Source organism: Boleophthalmus pectinirostris, unplaced genomic scaffold (genome assembly GCF_026225935.1).
Source record: "Boleophthalmus pectinirostris isolate CB_2022bp ecotype Guang Dong unplaced genomic scaffold, ASM2622593v1 HiC_scaffold_9, whole genome shotgun sequence".
In the NCBI taxonomy this organism is placed as follows: domain Eukaryota; kingdom Metazoa; phylum Chordata; class Actinopteri; order Gobiiformes; family Gobiidae; genus Boleophthalmus; species Boleophthalmus pectinirostris.
In genome coordinates, this window is record NW_026571541.1 from 29,163,440 (window position 1) to 29,183,164 (window position 19,725).

At 39.5% G+C, this 19,725-nt stretch overlaps 1 protein-coding gene across 1 annotated transcript in view; it reads right to left on the reverse strand.

Annotated features, from left to right (window-relative positions):
• Positions 1-14,360, reverse strand: part of LOC110175106 (high affinity cationic amino acid transporter 1-like) — a 36,399-nt gene extending 22,039 nt beyond the window's left edge. The window contains 1 exon segment of the mRNA XM_020941221.2: positions 14,206-14,360. The gene's annotated coding sequence lies outside the window, so the exon portion shown is untranslated.
• Between the last annotated feature and the right edge of the window lie 5,365 nt (positions 14,361-19,725).

The window sequence follows — 19,725 nt, forward strand, 5'->3', positions numbered from 1 at the left end:
TACCCAAGCTCCCATCCAAAACAAAGAAGTGAAGGTGTCAATTTGTTGTAAATTTTTTCCCTATTAAAAGAAACAGGAAACGCACGCCAAAATTCTTGTAGAGGTGGAGCAGCAAGACAAAAGTGAAAAAATGCATTGCACACACTCAGATGGCCGATGTCCAAAAGCTTTTTTATTTTTCAAAATAACGTCTCAGCAAAAAAAAAAAAAAAAAAAAAAAAAAGCCTTCATCAGAGAGCAAGAAAAATATCTGATAAAGGCTTTTTTTTTTGCCGAAACGTTATTTTGAAAAATAAAAAAGGTTGTGGACATCGGCCATCTGAGTGTGCTATGCATTTTTTCACTTTTAATTTGTTCCCCATCACCATTCTAAGATGAGACTCTGTTATTACTATATTATTATTATTATTCCTCCTCCGAGTTGAGTTAACCTTACGGATCTAAGGGCAATTTTAGTACATTTATCCTCGCCTGGATTTTCTTCTTAACCAACCTGTCATTTCACAATCTGCATGCTGTAATTGTGTCATATGGCTGTGATAAAAGCTAAAGGACCAGAAATACAACTGAAAGGGCAAAAAAAGAAAAAAAAAAAAAGAAAAAAAGACCCCTAAAATTCACGCTCTTTCATACAAAACACTCAGCAAACATGTATAAACAACTTTTAAGACATAAAAAATGCTTAATTTAGGGCCTTAGCTACAAAAGTGCAAAATATTATGTCTGTAAGTAAACAAAAAATATCCTTATTGCTCTCAAAACAGAAAAAAAAAAAGGTGCAATGGCCTCATGACTTTCCTGATGTCAGTCATGGAAACATCTCGTCAGGTCCAGGGCCACATCACTTCCTGCATTTACATGGGGTTTATTACATTTGGATTTGTACATGTTGAGTAAAATAAACTTTTCAAATATAAAATAGCAAGGGATGCGCAAATATGCAGACCAAGATGCGTAATTTGACATTTATTTCAGAAATAACTGCACTTAGAGAGGCTTTTCCAATTATTACGAACACAGACGCTCAGAGCAGCCGACTATCTTGACTCACTACACTCTTTGGCAAAGTTTGGGCCAATCAAAATGGACGGCGCACATGCGTTTGGTGGAAAACAAAGTTTCTACTGGACGCTCGTTTCCCTACGTCATCACTCAGCGTGCCTGTGACGTAAGATAATGCCGGAAATATCCTCGGAAAGCCCCAAGTCCCACATTTCCAAGGGTAAAAAAAAAGGATGCTTCTATCTTCTATGGTTAGGGAAAGTTATGCATAATTATAAAAAAACATATTCCAATACCATCAGTCTGGAAGCGTTTTTAACAGCTACCTTTTACCTTTGGTACAGTAGAGCTCATAGACTGTATATATAAATGGACACAGCTAATGCGCTCGCCGCCACAATCCAAAATGGGAAAAGTTAACATGGGGGCGCTTCCAGCTCCTTCTGACCTTGGCTCCCACTCTCACATTGGAATATTATCACCCCTCTCTCTGTTACTGCTGCTGTAAGCCTCATTATTTTAGTCTTAAAGTGTTTGTAATAACCCGCTCTACACGATCCTGGTGATATCACTCGTTTAGTCCACTTTTTTATTACAGTGTACGGTAGCGATGGGCAATTCCAGGTCTGAAATTATCCAAATGATTCTAGTGAAGGTGTGTGGCGTTTAAAAACACAGTGGAGCACTTCCTCTATTACTACATGACAGTGGTAGAGTGTTTTTTTTTTTTTGAGAGAACTCCAAAGAAATATGCAGAAAAAAATAAAATAAAATTAATAAATGTAAAGTAATGATAAAAGGCGAAAAGGCGAGGGGCGGCGTGCTGACGTGAGGCAGATGGACAGGTAGGATGTTTAGGAAGTTGAACCTGCCCTGTGCTGCACGCTGGTACACGAGGGCACACGCTGTTGCGGACGAGCCGTGCATAGGGAGCGTGTGTTTGTGATGTGCCGTAGAGTCTCCGCGGGTTTCAAATGAGCGCACAGGCTGCACTGAGACGCCCCACACGCTCCTGCACCCCGCTACAAGTTTATTACCAACAGCAGCAGCCGTAATGAAATATGATCGCACTTGTTGAGTGTCAGACCTTGAGTGAGAGACAAGACCGAGTCCAAACGTGAGTCCGAGACGAGACACGGCGATCTACCCACACGACCTTGGCGATCGACTGGTAGATCGGGATCGACGTATTGAGCACCCCTGACCTATGGGTAGCCCTAGTAATATATGTATGGGTTGTTCCTAGTAGACGTCCAAGGGGTAAAGAGTTAAAGGGCCCAAATTACACTGTTTTCTGGACTATGTTATAATGTTGTTTCCTCATCTCCAACATGCCTGGAGTTGGAGTTGCTCCACGGTGTTTTTAAACTCCATCCACCTTCACTAGAATCATTTGGATTTGGATTGGTGTAGCCTTGGAATTGCCAATGTCTACTGAGCAAAAGGTAAAATGTCAACTTGAAAACTTCTGCTTAACCATGACATCACAAGGTGGAACAGAGCATTTTGAGCTTTGGAGGTGCAGACAGCCTAAGAATGCAGGATTACTCAAACATGTGTGAATGAAACAAAACAACTCCAGGTATGTTTTTGAGGAGGTAACAACACGGTCAAACGAGTCGATTTCACGCAATAGAGGACATTTACGTCATGAAGTATTTATGTGGGATATAAAATTTAGCATTTTTTCAGCCTAGTTACCTTTCTATGACCAATCAGTTCAAAATGACAAATCTGAAGCACTGATGACGAACTTGGAATAACACATGGGCACACACAGAAACTGGGGCATCTTAAAAAACACATCTGTGCCAAACATCTGATCAGTATTAAGTATGAGTTATAGAACTAAAGTTATGAATGTAACCATGGGTCTATGAGTCACAGATTAAATAAAGAGCTGAAAAATAACCTCTTTCCTCCACTTCTATGACGACTATATTAGTTATCTGAACGGTACTCAGCCAAACATGGTGTACTAGTTATTTCAATAATTGATAAGTTGCAATTAATTATTAGACTTGTTTACACAACTCCGCATGAGTTGTGTAGTCCTCTGTGTCTTTTATTTATTTTTATGGGTTTTTTTAATTGGTATTCTTGCTCTTATTTGATTTATTAGTTTTATTGTCTCATTGTGGACTAGTGGACTCATGTAGAGCTTTATTTTTATATTTTTGTTGGAGATGTTTTATTTGCATTGTGCAGCACTTTGGAAACTATTTTGTTTATGAAATGTGTTATATAAATAAAGTGGATTAGACTGGCTTGTAAAGTAAAATAAGTAAAATGTTTCTCTACTTAATAAGTCTATAGACCATAAAAAATAAGTTTATCTGTACAACTATAACCCAACTCTTACTGTTAGTATAGATTTGCTGTATATTTTTAGGAAGACAGTACAATTAAAAAGTCATAAGTACACACCAGCAGACAGTGCCAAAAACAATCTCTCAAAGGTGGTGGGATTGTGAGGGGCCGGACACTGAGCACTGGGGCATTGGCTCTCTGCACTCCGCCCACGCTGACGTGACACAGGAGTCCAGCTAAAACAGGCAACGGCCCTGCCCTCCTCTCAGCCAATCAGAGCGCAGGACACCTGCTGATCAAACTGTGCCAGGAGACCTCAGAGTCCCACTGAGTCACATGCACCAACCATACCCCCGGATACATTCTTACACTGCCCCTCCACTCTGCAGCTCTGAAGGACATGAGAACAAAGATTGTCTTTCTAAAAAAGCTCCCTGTGCCTGTCTTAATACCGCTGTGATAATATTGATTTTACTTCTGCTGTGCAGCCAAACTGGGCCTGACCAACCACGCCAACAACTCTAGCTCCAACTCTCTGCTGTATCGATGTAGAAGATGAAGGAGACTATAAAACCGTTTTGTCATAAAACTAAAATGTCCAGTTTGATACAAGAACTGAGGAAGAGGCTCAAAACTACTGTCACATATATCAAAGATGAGAAAAACACTTTTATAAAAAAAAAAAAAAAAAAAAAAAAAGTCATTTTCAACAGTTTTACTAGAAAATATCACTCTAAAACTATTCAGGCAAAATACATGTTTGTCCCTTTTATGAGTTTTAAGTAGGGCTGGTATGTCTGATATTGATGATATCAGAGGTTTTCTCCAGATATCGTTTTGGTCCAGTACTGAAAATGCAGATTTTGGCACTCGTCTTTGTTCTGCATTCCCAGCGCTCACACAATTATCTTTTTTTCAGAACTGATTTCTTGAGCTTGTTTAAATAAATTCACACCAGAAATAACTGAAAATATGAATCACTATAAATCCCTATAACTTAACCTAAATTTAATCTGTACTATGGATTTTAAAAGCTTAGCAGCTTCACAGCAAAACACATATCAGATACCAGTTTGTATCGGCTCATAAATCCATATCTAACCATCCCCAAGTTGAACTGAATGTGACACTTGTTTAAATGAGAATCTACTTTTGCACATTTTTTGACGACTATTAGTAAAGTAATTTCCCTCCAAGTTCTGTACAGTTTGTCAAAGTTTGTGGAAACAGTTGAATAATTTTGTTTGGTGAATTCATTCAATCATGTTTTCCCTCATGCAGAAACACAGAGCATAAATCAGAGATATTTATGTTGTCTGTGCAGCACATGTGAGACAGAACCCAGAGCCCACCTGCTCCTGTGCTGTAACAACGCACGCACACAGACTCATTCGCACACACACACACAGCCATGTGAGGTCATAAAGAACACTGCTCACACGTCCTGAGCCCTTCAGGATCAGGCTGCACAGGACACACAAGCATTCTTGTGTCTTTTAAACATACTTTTGGACACCTTGGAATAAGTATTTCATATTTTCTAATTTAAAATAAGTTCTGCCTTTGGAAAATCTACTTTCTAAACTTCACATCCATTTCCCACACGGCATTTAGGCCTTGGAGCGCCCTCTGCTGTCAGCAAAGGGAATGAAAACAAAATTAACGAATGAAGCTGTGTTTGTCGTGAATGAGATTTTTTTTTTTTTCCTTTGATGATCCAGGCAGAACGCAAATGAGGGTTTTTGAGTGTTCGGAAAACACAACTTTGGATTAATGACACAGGTATAAATGCAGCCAAAATACAACTCCAGATGTTTTTGATAAGGGGACAACAGTACACTATAACATGACTAAAAGGTCAAAAACTTACCATAATACACATTCTTTCTCTGGCAGGGGCCGATATTTAGTCAACCTGCTGCCAAAACATTAACTCTGACCCATGTTTCCTCTTTCATTACTGTGTGTTCCGACACTTGGTAATATTTCCATAAAACAAGAAGAAACAGTCAATCATTGCGAAAACACAAAACTACGTCAATAAAAATTAACTGATAATATTTCAGTAACCACATAAATACATTTTGCATTTCATTTCACAAATTTGTATCTATCTTATTTATTGTATATTATAACTACGGCCGGTGAACAGAGGTGGAACCTGCGTAAACTGCAATTAACCTTTTTAATCCAAACCAAACGTAAACAAATAGGAAACAATCTCACACGCTCACAGTTTCCACAAGTGCGCCCAATCTTATTTAAACTATTTTATCATCGGAAATCTTGCGGCCCGAGCTGTTGTCACCTGCCTCCCCCTGGATAACACTTGGCCACAATCAAAGAGAATGTAGGTCAATGCCGTGAGATTGTGTGAGCCCAGTGTGTCAGACGCACAGAGTCAAATATAGATCGGCCCGTGTGTCCTGCTCTTGACCTGCTCCTCCCCCTGCTCCTGTCCTGCCCCTGTCCTGCCCCTGTCCCTGTCCTGCTCCTGTAATGCTCCTGACCTGCCCCTGACCTGTTCACCTGTCCTGCTTTTTTCATGTTCCCGTCCCGTTCCTGTCTTCCTAATGTCCCGTTCCTGCTCCTGTCTTGTTCCTGTTTTATCCTCCTCCTAATCTGCTCCTGTCCTACCCCTGTCCCCTGTTCCTGCTCCTGTCTTACTAATGACGTGTTCCTGTTCCTGTCCTGCTCCTGTCCTGCCCCTGTCCTGCTCCTGTCCTGCTCCTGTCCTTCTCCCATCTTGCAAATGTCCTGTTCCTGGTCTTGTCCTGTTCTTTTCCCTGTCCTGGTCTGCTCCCGCTCTGCTCTACTCCTGCTCCTGACCTGCCCCTGTCCCCTGTCCTGCTCCTGTCCTGTTCCTGTCCTGTCCTGCTCCTGTCCTGCCCCTGTCCTGCTCCTGCTCCTGTCCTGTCCCCCTGTCCTGCTCCTGTCCCCTGTCCTGCTCCTGTCCCCTGTCCTGCTCCTGTCCTGCCCCTGTCCTGCTCCTGTCCCCTGTCCTGCTCCTGTCCTGCCCCCTGTCCTCCTGTCCCTCCTGCTCCTGTCCCCTGTCCTGCTCCTGTCCCCTGTCCTGCTCCTGTCCCCTGTCCTGCTCTTGTCCCCTGTCCTGCTCCTGTCCTGCCCCTGTCCTGCTCCTGTCCCCTGTCCTGCTCCTGTCCTGCCCTGTCCTGCTCCTGCCCCTGTCCTGCTCCTTGTCCCCTGTCCTGCTCCTGTCCTGCTCTTGTCCCCTGTCCTGCTCCTGTCCTGCCCCTGTTCTGTTCGACCCCTGTCCCCTGACCAGCCCCTGTCCTGTTCCTGTCCTGTCCTGCTCCTGTCCTGCCCCTGTTCTGCTTCTGTCCTGCTCCTGTCCTGTCCTGCTTCTGCCCCTGTCCTGTGTCTGTCCTGCTCCTGTCCTGCTCCTGTCCTGCCCCTGCTCGGCTCCTGTTCTGTCCTGCTCCTGTCCTGCCCCTGCTCGGCTCCTGTTCTGTCCTGCTCCTGTCTCGCTCCTGCCCCTGTCTTGCCCCTGTCCTGTCCGGAGAGGAGGGGTTAAAGGCTCGGGGTTCAGCCAATCACACTTGTAAAGGTCACAGTGACTCATGTGACATTGTCCTACACCAGAACCACACAGCACACAGAAGAAACATCCATTAGTTATTCATTAATCAACGGGGTCTTAGTCAACCAAAACATATTTATTACTATTTAATCATTATATTCTGTATATAGTAGAAATGAAAGAGTATGGATGGTGAGTTCAATCAAGTATTTTGAGTACAATCTGGGTCAGACACATCGTCACAACCCCTTTTTAATCAATCGCAGGATATATTTTTTGTCAACCCAAGTATTTCTTTAGTCGACTCTAGCTCTACAACGCCAATAAAACCTAATATTTGCACTTTTAGTTTTTCGGCTCTGAACCTTCAAAAGGGGTCAATATTTTGTTTGAGTCACCCAGCTGCCAAAAGAACCGGGATAAAGCTTCATTTGAACACTTTAGAGTGAAGAATGTGACTACGCGGCTCTTTAAACCAGTTTGCAGAAACCCATATAGGTCAATATTTACTAAAAAGCCGTTGTGAGCGTATATGTCTATATACTACTATATACTGTCACACACTTAAGCTAAGGATTTTGCAGAGTAACTTAAAGTCAAATTAAAAACTGTTCAATAAAAGAAAAAAAACACTGGGATGCATTTTTGGCAGCTCTGTTTTAATACTGCAGCATCACAAACAGAGCTACTACAACAGAATAATACGGATATGACACTTCTAGGCGTCTGAAACCTTTTCTGCCGTTATAGGTCAGAGGTGGTCATCTGCACACCGTTTTTAAAACCGACCTTCAAAAGGAAAGACACCGACCTGACCTATAAATAAAAGGTACTACCAGCTTCAGGTTCTTATAAGTATAGGTTATTCACGTTGCACGAGCAAAGTGGGCGACCTTTCCTTTAAGAACGCCACAATTTCACTACAACAACCACTACTACAACCACAACTACTACAACAACTACTACTACTACTACAATAAACTACTACTACAACCCCTCCTCCTACTACTACAACCACTACTACTACAACAACTACTACTACTACTACAATAAACTACTACTACAACCCCTCCTCCTACTACTACAACCACTACTACTACTGCTACTACAACAACCACAAACTACTACTACTGCTACTACAACAACTACCACCACAACTACCACTACTACCACTACTATTACTACAACCACTACTACCACTACTACTACTACAACCAGTACAACTACTACTACTACCACTACTACAACAACCACTACTACCACTACAACTACTACTACAACAACCACTCCTGCTACTACAACCACTACTACTACTGCTACTACTACTACCACTACAACTACTACTACTACACTACTACAACCACTACTACACCACTACTACTACTACTACTACTACTACTACTACTACTACTACTACTACTACTACTATTACAACAACAACCACCAATACTACTACTACTACTACAGTAACCAGGGTTGTACACAGAATTGAACATCTGTATTTATAATTTAAAGTTAATGTAATTGAAAGGACAACACATAAAATAATGCACAAAACCTGCTATTTTCAAAGGACAGACATAAAAAAGGAGAAAAACTAAATCATATCTGAAGGAGCGGTGCATGAAACACAACTTCACATAAGGCTAATATCTGCCCGTGGACCAGTGAGGGATCACACAGATGTAAGGCCACATGGTAATATGAAAGAAAGTATTATGATTTAAGGTTGAAAATCACATTCTATTGTCTAAATGTAGAGTGTTTTTATTATCATCGAGGTTTGGGAAGCTGTAATGAGTATTGAGTTTATTTCGTAGTATTGTAATCAAGGTTTTTTGTATTGAAACACTATTTATTAGTGGTGTAACAGTACATGTATTTGTGCCAAACAGTTTTGGTACGGGACGTTCAGTTTCGGTGCAGGGTTGTGCGCGAGTGAGTTCGCGCAACGTGTGTGTTTACATTTCACCACTACATGTGCAGCTACACGGAAGGCTCGGCTCTTTAATATTCATGATTGAACTCATCCATGATGACCGCGGGCCTCACTTTAGCCTTTTGCCGGCACAGAATCTCCACTCCCTTCCCTGCCAGCAGATCTGCACTTATTGCAGACAAATGTGGAAAAAGTTGTTTTTTTCTGCCAAAAATATGAAGATTGAGTAAAACTTCATGCTGGAACTGTTAGTGCTGTGCCAATGACGTTCATTTTGTCTTCTTATATACTTTAACTTCTTAGGTTCTTTTTAAAGACAATGCAGTAAAGTGTGTTTACCTTGTTGACATGTTTCGGCTGCTCGCTGCAAGCCATCTTCAGAACTGTCACCGGTGTTGGTGGTGACGTGTCACAAGTTCAAACGCTGGATCAAGGAGGCCATTGAAATCAGGAAACGAGGCACGGACAGCATTAACCGTGATGACGGCGCGTTCCTCCTTTCACACACCTGGGACACCCTCCTCCAGAGAACACCGGGCGACGGGAGGCGTGGTCAGTCTGAGCGACCTGCCAGGTCCATCAGGCTGACCACGCCTACAGGAAGTAACAACAGCTGATATACGACATGTCACCACCAACACCGGTGACAGTTCTGAAGATGGCTCACAGCGAGCAGCCGAAACATGTCAACAAGGTAAACACACTTTACTGCATTGTCTTTAAAAAGAACCTAAGAAGTGTTAGTGCTGTGCTTTTACTTTTTGAAAAGTTTTGTTTACTGAATTTATTTTTTATAATATTTCGTACATTTGTTGCTTATTTGAGAATATTTTATTTAACTTATTAGTATTACCAAGCAGCACTTTACATTTATTTTATTTTCCTGTTTGTATAATGTTAAAAAAAATGTTGGTTTAATAAAAACACAAATAAACAAGTAAATGGTTTTGGATTTTGTTCCCATACTGTACCGAAAATGAACCGAACCGTGACTTCAAAACCGGGGTACGTACTGAACCGTGATTTTTGTGTACCGTTACACTCCTACTAGATATAACACTTATGTTGGTAATATCTCTAAAATGTCTATATTTCTTCTACTTCTAATGGAAAATGAAGAGCAACGATGAGGCTAGATGTCACTGTTCTTCTTTCATTCAGTGACGTCATGAAATGTGTCCATTATAAATAACTAAAGCCAAATGTCATTTGCACGTGTAGTGTTATTAGCCTGGACGCTAGCTCCTTCTAAACTTAACCACGAGTCTCTCCTTTTCCCTCGCGACACATGAGTCAACCTCAAACAAGTCCAGTCAGGTGCTGTAAGTCACTGGGAACGTTGCACCATGTCTACACTGGTACAGTATTCATTCACCCTACAACAAAAATACACAGAAACCTGATGGAAAATGTACGAGTATATAAGAGTACTGAAAATTCCTACTCGGGTAAAGTTACAGAGCTAAAATATTCACAATTACAGGTACCCGCTTTATTTCTGTAGCGCATTTTATCAACAAAACTGTTTCCAAAGTGCTGCACGAAGTATACTTAAGTACAAGTTTGAATATCTGTACTTACTTACATTTTACAGTGGATACTTTCTACTTTTACTTCACTACGTTTGAGGGCAGGCTGAAAAGTAAAAAGTATTTTTCTTGAGACTTACTTTTAGCACATTTAATCTGAGTTAACATCTCAACTTTGATCAAACCAAATACACAAAAGCATCTGGAAATATTTAAATCAGCTAAATTCTTTTTCAAAATCACTGCATTTCATCATTTAATCGTTGAAAAAATATCTGCAAAAATGCTTTTAAGTTTTACTCTTAAAGTGCATTTTTAAACAGGGGCTTTAATACTTTTACTTAAGTGGATTTTTTCCTGTGATACTTTTACTTTTACTTGAGTATCTGTACTTTTACTTAACAAAATTGAGTACTTCATCCACCGCTGCACATATAAAGATAACATTATAAAACTTCAAAAGGTATTAAAAATAAAAGAGTTTAAATGCTCAACCAGTAAAGTCAAATAAACCCATAAAATAGTAATACATAAATAAAATCAATAAAATAATATAAAAATGTATATACAATAAATTAATAAAAACACAAAGGACTACTCGGTGTGTAAGTATGTGAATAATGAGAATTTATAATTAGTTGCTTTCCATCCCTGTGAATAACTAATCAATTACTACTACTACTACTACTACTAATACAACAACCACTACAACAACAAACTACTACTACTACAACTACTGCAATTACAACCACTACTACTACAACCATTGCCACTACCACTACAATAACAAACTACTATTACTACAACTACTACAACTACAACCATTGCCACTACCACTACAATAACAAACTACTATTACTACAACTACTACTACTACTGCTACCATTACAATAACAGACAACTACTACAACTACTACATCTACAACCACTACTACTACAACCATTACCACTACCACTACAATAACAAACTATTACTACTACAATTACTACAATAACAAGCTACTACAACAACAAACTACTACTACTACAACTACTACTACTAATAATAATACAACAACCACTACAACAAAATACTACTACTACTACAACTACTACATCTACAACCACTACTACTACTACAACCAATACCACTACAATAACAAACAATTATTACTACTACAATTACTACAACAACAAACTACTACTACTATTACCATTACAATAACAAACTACTACTACTACTACAATTACTACAACAACAACAAACTACTACTACTATTACCATTACAATAACAAACTACTACTACTACTACTACAATTACTACAACAACAAACTACTACTACTATTACCATTACAATAACAAACTACTACTACTACTACAACAACAAACTACTACTACTGCTACTACTACAACAACCATCACCACTACTACTACTACTGCTACTGCTACTACTGCTACTACTAATACTATATATAAAATATATAAACAACACAACAACAACAACTACTTCTACTGCTGCTACTATTACAACTACTACAACTACTACTACTACAGGGTTGTACACAGAATTGAACATGTGTAACATCTGATTTATAATTTGAAGTTAATGTAATTGAAAGGACAAAACATAAAATAAAGAGCAAAATCTGATATTTTCAAAGGACAGACATAAAAAAGGAGAAAAACCAAATCATATCTGAAGGAGCGGTGCATGAAACACAAACTTAAAATAATTTCATAGTGTCACAATAAAGCTTTTGTCACTTGTAGACGTACTCATGAGAAGCCACAAGACCGTGAAAAATTATCTTGTGAGATGTTATTGTTTGTTTTGTGTTACATTTGAATTGAACAAAAATGGATTAAGTGTTGATTAGTTACATCTCTTACAGTTACAAAAAGTGAAATTTATGTGTTAGGAATTATGTTAAAATCTCGTCTTGTCTCGTTTTCGTGGACCCAATCTCGTATTTCGTCTCGTCTTGTGGAAATTATGTCTCGTCCCATTCACTATCTATGTGTTTGTATATGCTTTTTTACAAAATAGTGTCTCAGAAAAGTGTAATCCATATTTGTTTAGGTTTTTATCCGTGAAATTCTAAAAATGGAGTCTGGAAATGCAGAAATGGGGCTGTGAGAATAATCGTGATGAAATCGAACTCGCAATTTGAATGGATGCAAAGCTTAACGCACACAAAAACGTCCTCTACAAACAACAAAATACAAGTTTAAGCGTGTTCCCAAATACATGTGATCCTTACCCGTATTAGTTTGTCAGTCCAAAGGCGATTTTGGTGTTTTTGTTGATTCTTCTGGAAGAATTTTCAACATAATCTTATTGTTAGAGCATGCAAATATGATTGTATGAGTAGTATGTGAGTACATAAAAAATGCTGCTGTACAGGTATTGTGAAATGTCCATACAACTGTACAACAACTCACCCTTATGTAATACTCCCTACAGCTGTTGTAATATATTGTGATGTGTGAGCTGCTGTGTCCAAGTAATTTCCTTCGTGGACCAATAAAGTCTGTCCAAGTCTAAATGTCACTGAGTGAGTACGACCCACCTCTGAGGTTTTGACATGATGTAGTCTTGCGTTTGGTCCTAGTTTGGACATGGTTTTATTGGTCCTGGTTTAGTCCTGGTTCAGGCCGGCTACATCTGGTTTAGAGTTTTATCCTGGTCCAGTCATGGTCCAGCCTGATTTGGACCTGGTATTTGAAACGGGTTTAGTCTAGTTTACGTTGCAGTATTTGGTCAGTACTGTGCATGCATAATAACAGTGGTAGAATGTAACAAAGTAAAAGTAGTGAAGTAGTATTTGTACTTTCCTTATGTAGATTTCTGAGTGGATACTTTTTTATTTTTACAACCTGTACTTCCTACTCCACCACATTTTTGAACAGGACTGAAAGGTTAAAGCTATTGTGTCATAAATAATAAGTACAAACATCTAAAACACAAACATTACAAAACAAAACTCAGCACAAATCTATCAAAATCCCTACGTATGAAGCTTAATTAGATCTCAAAATTTTAAAAAAGTACATTTTCCAGCAGGTACTTTAATACTTTAACTTAAAGGTTAAAGGTAAAAGTATTTTTATTATTGCCTGAGACCTGCTGAAAAGGCTGAGGGGTTATATTTAACACATTTGTAGTTTGAGCCAACAAAAATAAACAAATAATAAAAAGAGCTAGAAAAAAGGATCAATTATAATGTTTCTTTTGAGCAAACTTCTTTACATTTGAAGTGTTATTAGATCCCAAAATCTATGTGAAATACTTTTACTTTTTACTCTTTAAGAACATTTATAAACAGGTATTTTATTACTTTTACTTGAGTAGATTTTACCATGTGATACTATTACTTGAGTATTACAAACTTATAAACGTGTCCAGAACGACAACAAGAATCACACGTATTTCTGAACAAGCTTAAACATGTATTTTGTTGTTTGTGGAGAACATTTTCGTATGTAAAAACCTGCAACCTTTGCGATAATCTTTGCGTCAATTCAAACTGCAATTTCGATTTGATCACGATTAACCTTTTAAAGCCTTATTTGAGCATTTCCAGACTGCATCTTTCGACTACGCGCTCAAAGCAAAATTCACGAATAAAAACTCAACAAGAACTTCTAAAAATAAACTAAACAAAGCGTAATGACATTTTTCTAAGATGCTATTTCGCAAAAAGCGTGAATCTACGGTGAATAGTGGTGCATTTTTGTTGCATCAGCCCTCGCGCACTCGCTTCCTTGTTTGGTCCATGTGCTTCAGGACGCGCCTTCACGAGCCCCTGAATGAAGCGTGGCCACGTACGTACGCTGCCCTTTTCTCACTCTTCTCAACGGAAAATCTAAAGAATCGTAACAAGCAAGAAAAGAAAGTCAAATTACCTGTTCGAAAAGTCCGGGACGGGCGCGGTTTTTCGGTTTTGCGCGCGCCGGGGCTTGGAGCTTGGATCGCGCTGGCGGATGGAGCGTACCCGGGCCACACACGCACGCACAGGCCGAGGCTCCGAGGCGCACAGGCGGAGGGGAAGTGTCAGCAGCTCCCTCCTCTTTCCTGGGGTCGTGTGAGAGAAAGTTTGCAGATCAGATGTGATGCTGTGGCGTAAACACGAGATGGCGCTGTTTTAGTTAGTAAAGCTCTTCATTCTGTTGGGAAAATTTCACATCCATAAATCCAAATTCTACAATTCCAATTCAAAAATCCTTATACTAGACTACTATAAAAAAAAAAAAAATTCTTCAAACACTGAAAACAATTTCTAACATTAAATCTATTAAAACACTTAAATTATAGAAGAAGTAGGATTTTATTTTTAACCACGTCCTCAGTTTTTTCTGTTGATTTTTTTTGTTTGTTTGTTTTGGATTTTTGGACGCATTATCTACCTCAATTTAAGTTTACATGTATGTCAACTTTGTTTTTAGTTCGTTTTTGCTTTAAACTATGTGTGTATGTGTGTGTGTATATGTGTGTATGTATATATGTGTGTATGTATGGGTGTATATATGTATGTATGCGTGTATGTATGTGTATAAGTATGTGTGTATGTATGTGTGTTTGTATGTATGTATGTATGTGTGTGTGTGTATGTATGTGTGTACTGTACGTATGTGCGTATGTACGTATGTATGTGTGTATGTATGTATGTGTGTATGTATGTGTGTGTGTGTGTGTGTATGTATGTATGTGTGTTTGTAAGTAAGTGTGTATGTATGTGTGTATGTATGTGTGTATGTGTGTGTACGTATGTGTGTATGTATGTGTGTTTGTATGTATGTATGTATGTATGTATGTATGTATGTATGTATGTATATGTGTATGTATGTGTGTATGTACGTATGTATGTATGTGTGTATGTATGTATATATATATGTATGTGTGTATGCGTATATGTATGTATATATGCGTGTATGTATGTATGTATTTATGTATGTATGCGTGTATAAACATCATTGAGTTCCTAATCCTAACTACTGAAATTACACTGTACTTCACTTTGCTGCCATCCCAGAATTACAAACTGATAAAGGGCCTAACATTAACTCTGCCTCCATAAACTCACATGTATTTTTATAGCAGTACATATTTGGTAAGAGGCGCGTGCTGCTTTATCTGACACTGGAGATTTATGGGTGACCAGTGTGGGCCAGCAGGACTATTGTGCTGCTCCCTGATGAATGGGACCCAGGGCTGGAGGAACGTCATCCCCAAATAATGCACCTCTCCTGGACCTGAAAGAACCAGCAGCGCCCCTTAACCTCACACAGCCAAGCTCGATACATACTTAAAGGTGCACTGTGTAACTTTTTGGTAGGTAGGTCCGTCACCTGCTTGTTTCTATGGGTATCTATGGTCATTGCTCTGCCAGGAATGTTCCATAGTATGATATTGAACAGCTTTTATAGCTCAAAAATACCTAAAAACTGGTATTTTGACTGTGAGTGTGGTCGCCTCTCTACAGATCTGACCTGTAACTTGGTCTGGTTTGGTCTCCATGAAGATAGAAAGGTTAAATACCAAACAAAGCAATAACATCTCCATGGAGACCAACATTTTTTGTGAACCCGCCACCAAAAAAGTTACAAAAAGCACTTTTAATTAACAACATTAACATTAATTAAACACTTTTAATTCAACCACCACTCCTGGTTTCCATACTAGTATTAGTATCGATTCTCTGTTTTTTGATTATTTTGACCACCCTAATCTGGACACATTGTTTGAAACAGATAATACTCCCTACAACTGTACAACAATTCACCCTTATGTAACAAATAATACTCCCTCCCATTGTACAACAACTTGCCCTTATGTAAGAGATAATACTCCCTACAACTGTACAACAACTCACCCTTATGTAACAAATAATACTCCCTACAACTGTACAACAACTCACCCTTATGTAACAGATAATACTCCCTACAACTGTACAATTCACCCTTATGTAAGATATAATACTCCCTACAACTGTACAACAACTCACCCTTATGTAAGATATAATACTCCCTACAACTGTACAATTCACCCTTATGTAAGATATAGTACTCCCTACAACTGTACAACAACTCACCCTTATGTCACAGATAATACTCCCTACAACTGTACAACAACTCACACTTATGTAACAGGTAATACTCCCTACAACTGTACAACAACTCGTCCTTATGTAACAGATAATACTCCCTACAATCATCATATCATTGTTGCAGTGTCTTCCTATGAACTCATGTATAAAGCTGTGATTTTATATTTTATTCAATTTTATTTTGACTTGTACATTTACATTTATATAATTATACCTTATTTGACACCGTCTTTTGCGATCTTTTTTGCTACTTATTTAGAATTTCTTATTGCCATTTATAATTTTCCTCTTTGTTATTATATTATATTGTGACGTATGAGCTACTGTGCCCAAATAATTGCCCTTGTGGATCAATAAAGTTTGTCTAAGTTTAAGTTTAAGTCTAAATCTCTGGGACAAATGCTCAAACAAATCACGACAGAATTCTTATCGACTCTCAGTACATTTTCCAGAGTCGGTGCAGTTTTGGGTCAGCTCGTACATCACAAAGCACTTTTAGCACCGTTTCTGCGGCTGCCCTCACCTGTTGTTTTTACCCATGGATCAAAGCTCCCTCTCCCCTGCAGCCCCCCCTGGAGTCCGGTGATGGAGTGGACCGGTGAAGCCCAGGCCGCCTGGAGGAGACGGATGGAACTGCAGCGCTTCCCTCTGGAGCTCGACCTGCAGGAGACCAAAGAGAGACAACATCCAAAGAACACACCCATATCTATTACTAACATTGAATACAATTAACATGGGGAGTTTAATGCCATACTGTGGAACATTCCAGATGAAGAAATAGCATCTCAGTGGAGGCGATCAAGTGGCAGATGTTCTTGTTTCACTTAAGCAGGGCTGTCAAAGGTAGCAAAAAGCTGATACTATCCATCCATTTTCTTCCGCTTATCTGGGTCTGGGTCGCATGGGCAGGTATTCCCAGACTTTCTTCACTCCAGACACTTCCTCCAGCTCCTCCGACGAGACCCCGAGGCGTTCCCAGGCCAGCTGAGAGACAAAGTCCCTCCAACGTGTCCTGGGTCTTCCTCTGGGCCTCCTCCCAGTGGGACATGCCTGGAACACCTCTCGAGGGAGGCGCCGAGGAGACATCCGGAAGAGATGCCCGAGCCACCTCAACTGGCTCCTCTCGACGTGGAGGAGCAGGAGAAATATGATCGCATTTGAGTCCGAGACAAGACCGAGTCCAAGCACCTTCAAGGCCAAAACTGGGAAATTTTCAAATTTTTCCAAGATTTTGTCAGACTTACTACCTCGAACAGAGCCCACTGAAGTTGTCATCGCATGTTTCCAAACATCTTCCTGGTTTGTAATGTAAGCATGTTTTTTATTGTCATCGTGGTATCGAAATTGGTATTGTGTATCGAGTCTATAGTCAGGCCAGCATTACCTGGTGCCTCTTCTCAATTTCATTTCTCTCCAGCGACTAGGTCAGGAATCGGAATACACTAGACGGTTTGCAAAAACCCGGAAGCTGTAGACCGCACACCGGCCAATCAGTGAAGAGCTGTGAAGCCATGATGTCAAACTCAAGCATCTGTCTGGGTCCCTTTTGTGGTACAGCACAACAGTAAAGGCAAGGCAAGTTTATTTGTATAGCACAATTCGTACACAAAGTAATTCAAAGTGCTTTACACAATAAGAAATACATTAAAATCATAATAAAAACAAATCAAAACATAAATAATCATGAAGATTAAAATTAAAAAAGAGAGACATAAATTGGAGAGAAGAGAATGAAAACCTTTCAGTTATTATGCACAGTTAAACAAATGTTTTGAGTCTGGATTTAAACAGCGTCACAGAAGAGTCTGTCTCACATGTTCAGACTGTTCCAGGTTTTAGCTGCATGAACCTGAAACGCTGACTCCCCTTGTTTAGTCGTGACTCTGGGCACCAGCAGGAGGCCGGTCCCTGAGCTCCTCAGAGTGTGAGATGGTTCATATGACACTAACATGTCACAGATGTACTTTGGTGCTCGGCCATGGAGAGACTTGTACACAAGTAGAGCTGTTTTAAAGTCTATTCTCTGAGGCACAGGAGCCAGTGCAGAGACCTGAGCACAGGACTTATGTGCTCGTACTTCCTAGTTCGAGTAAGGACCCGAGCTGCAGCGTTCTGGATGTTCTGCAGCGTCTCACAGCTCGTTTGGAGAGACCAGTGAGCAGACCATTACAGTATCTAACCTACTGGAGACAAACGCATGGATAAGTTTCTCCAAGTCTGATTTAGACAGTAAACCTTTGATTTTTGCTATGTTTTTTAGATGGTAAAAGGCTGCAGATGTTATTGATTTGATGTGGCTGTTAAAGTTCAAGTCTGTAAACAAAGCGGTCGAGATGGATGTAGACGAAGCCAGACATTCTGTGTTGCAACGATTCCCGAGATTGAGGATTTAAAGCTGGAACAAAGAAAATGTTTGGTGAATTTTATCAAGGAGAAAGACGTTATTGTCCTTCTTCCTACGGGATTAGGCGCAATACATACGTCACGACCAAATAGCACCGACTGGTTAAATAAAAAAGTACCCGCTTACAGTCGAGCGAACGAATCCTAATGCTGCGAGGTCAGATGGTTTCCACGAAGTGAAACTGGCTGATAAAGTCTATTCCTTAGTATTGAAATTGATATTTTAGTTTCGTGACAACACTAACAAGGACTCTCCATCAAAAAAGCTGATAACAATACATTCTGTAGTCCTGTATTTTTGTTTTCTTTTAGTCAAAAATTTAGGTAAAAAAATGATATCAGGGTAAGTTCAGGGACCCATCTCCAGATCTTGGACTATGCTACGTCAGATCAGGACCACTACAGCTGGAGGATTTGACCTATGGTTCTGTTTCATAGTGATGTGAATTAGATTGGATATCATTTTTTAAAAGAACCAAGTAGTTTTCTTTTTAGTTTTTATAATTTTTTTAAACTGATTAACCCTGAACCAACACAAAGATCAGCAAAGACACAAAGTACGTAATACGAGGGTAGAGCTTTGTGCACAAAAAACATATTTGGCATCATAATAACAGTTTGTTTTTAACTTATTATTATGACTGTAGTGCAACGTTTTATTTAGATCATGCATAATTTCAGTGGGTAAACACACTCCCACTCTCTGTTTGAACCGTTTCTTGGCCATGGTCATTTCTCTCTGTGATTAGTTTGTTGTTAAAATGAGTTCTCACGTTGGATTCTGTTGTATAAATACATCGTAAAAGAGCCAGGCTTTTGAACAGCTCCAATGTGAACTGATACAAAAGATTCGGATCCCATTAAAGAGTCGAAAATCTCATCACGAACATTTTTGACGGGGGAAACCAGAAGCGGA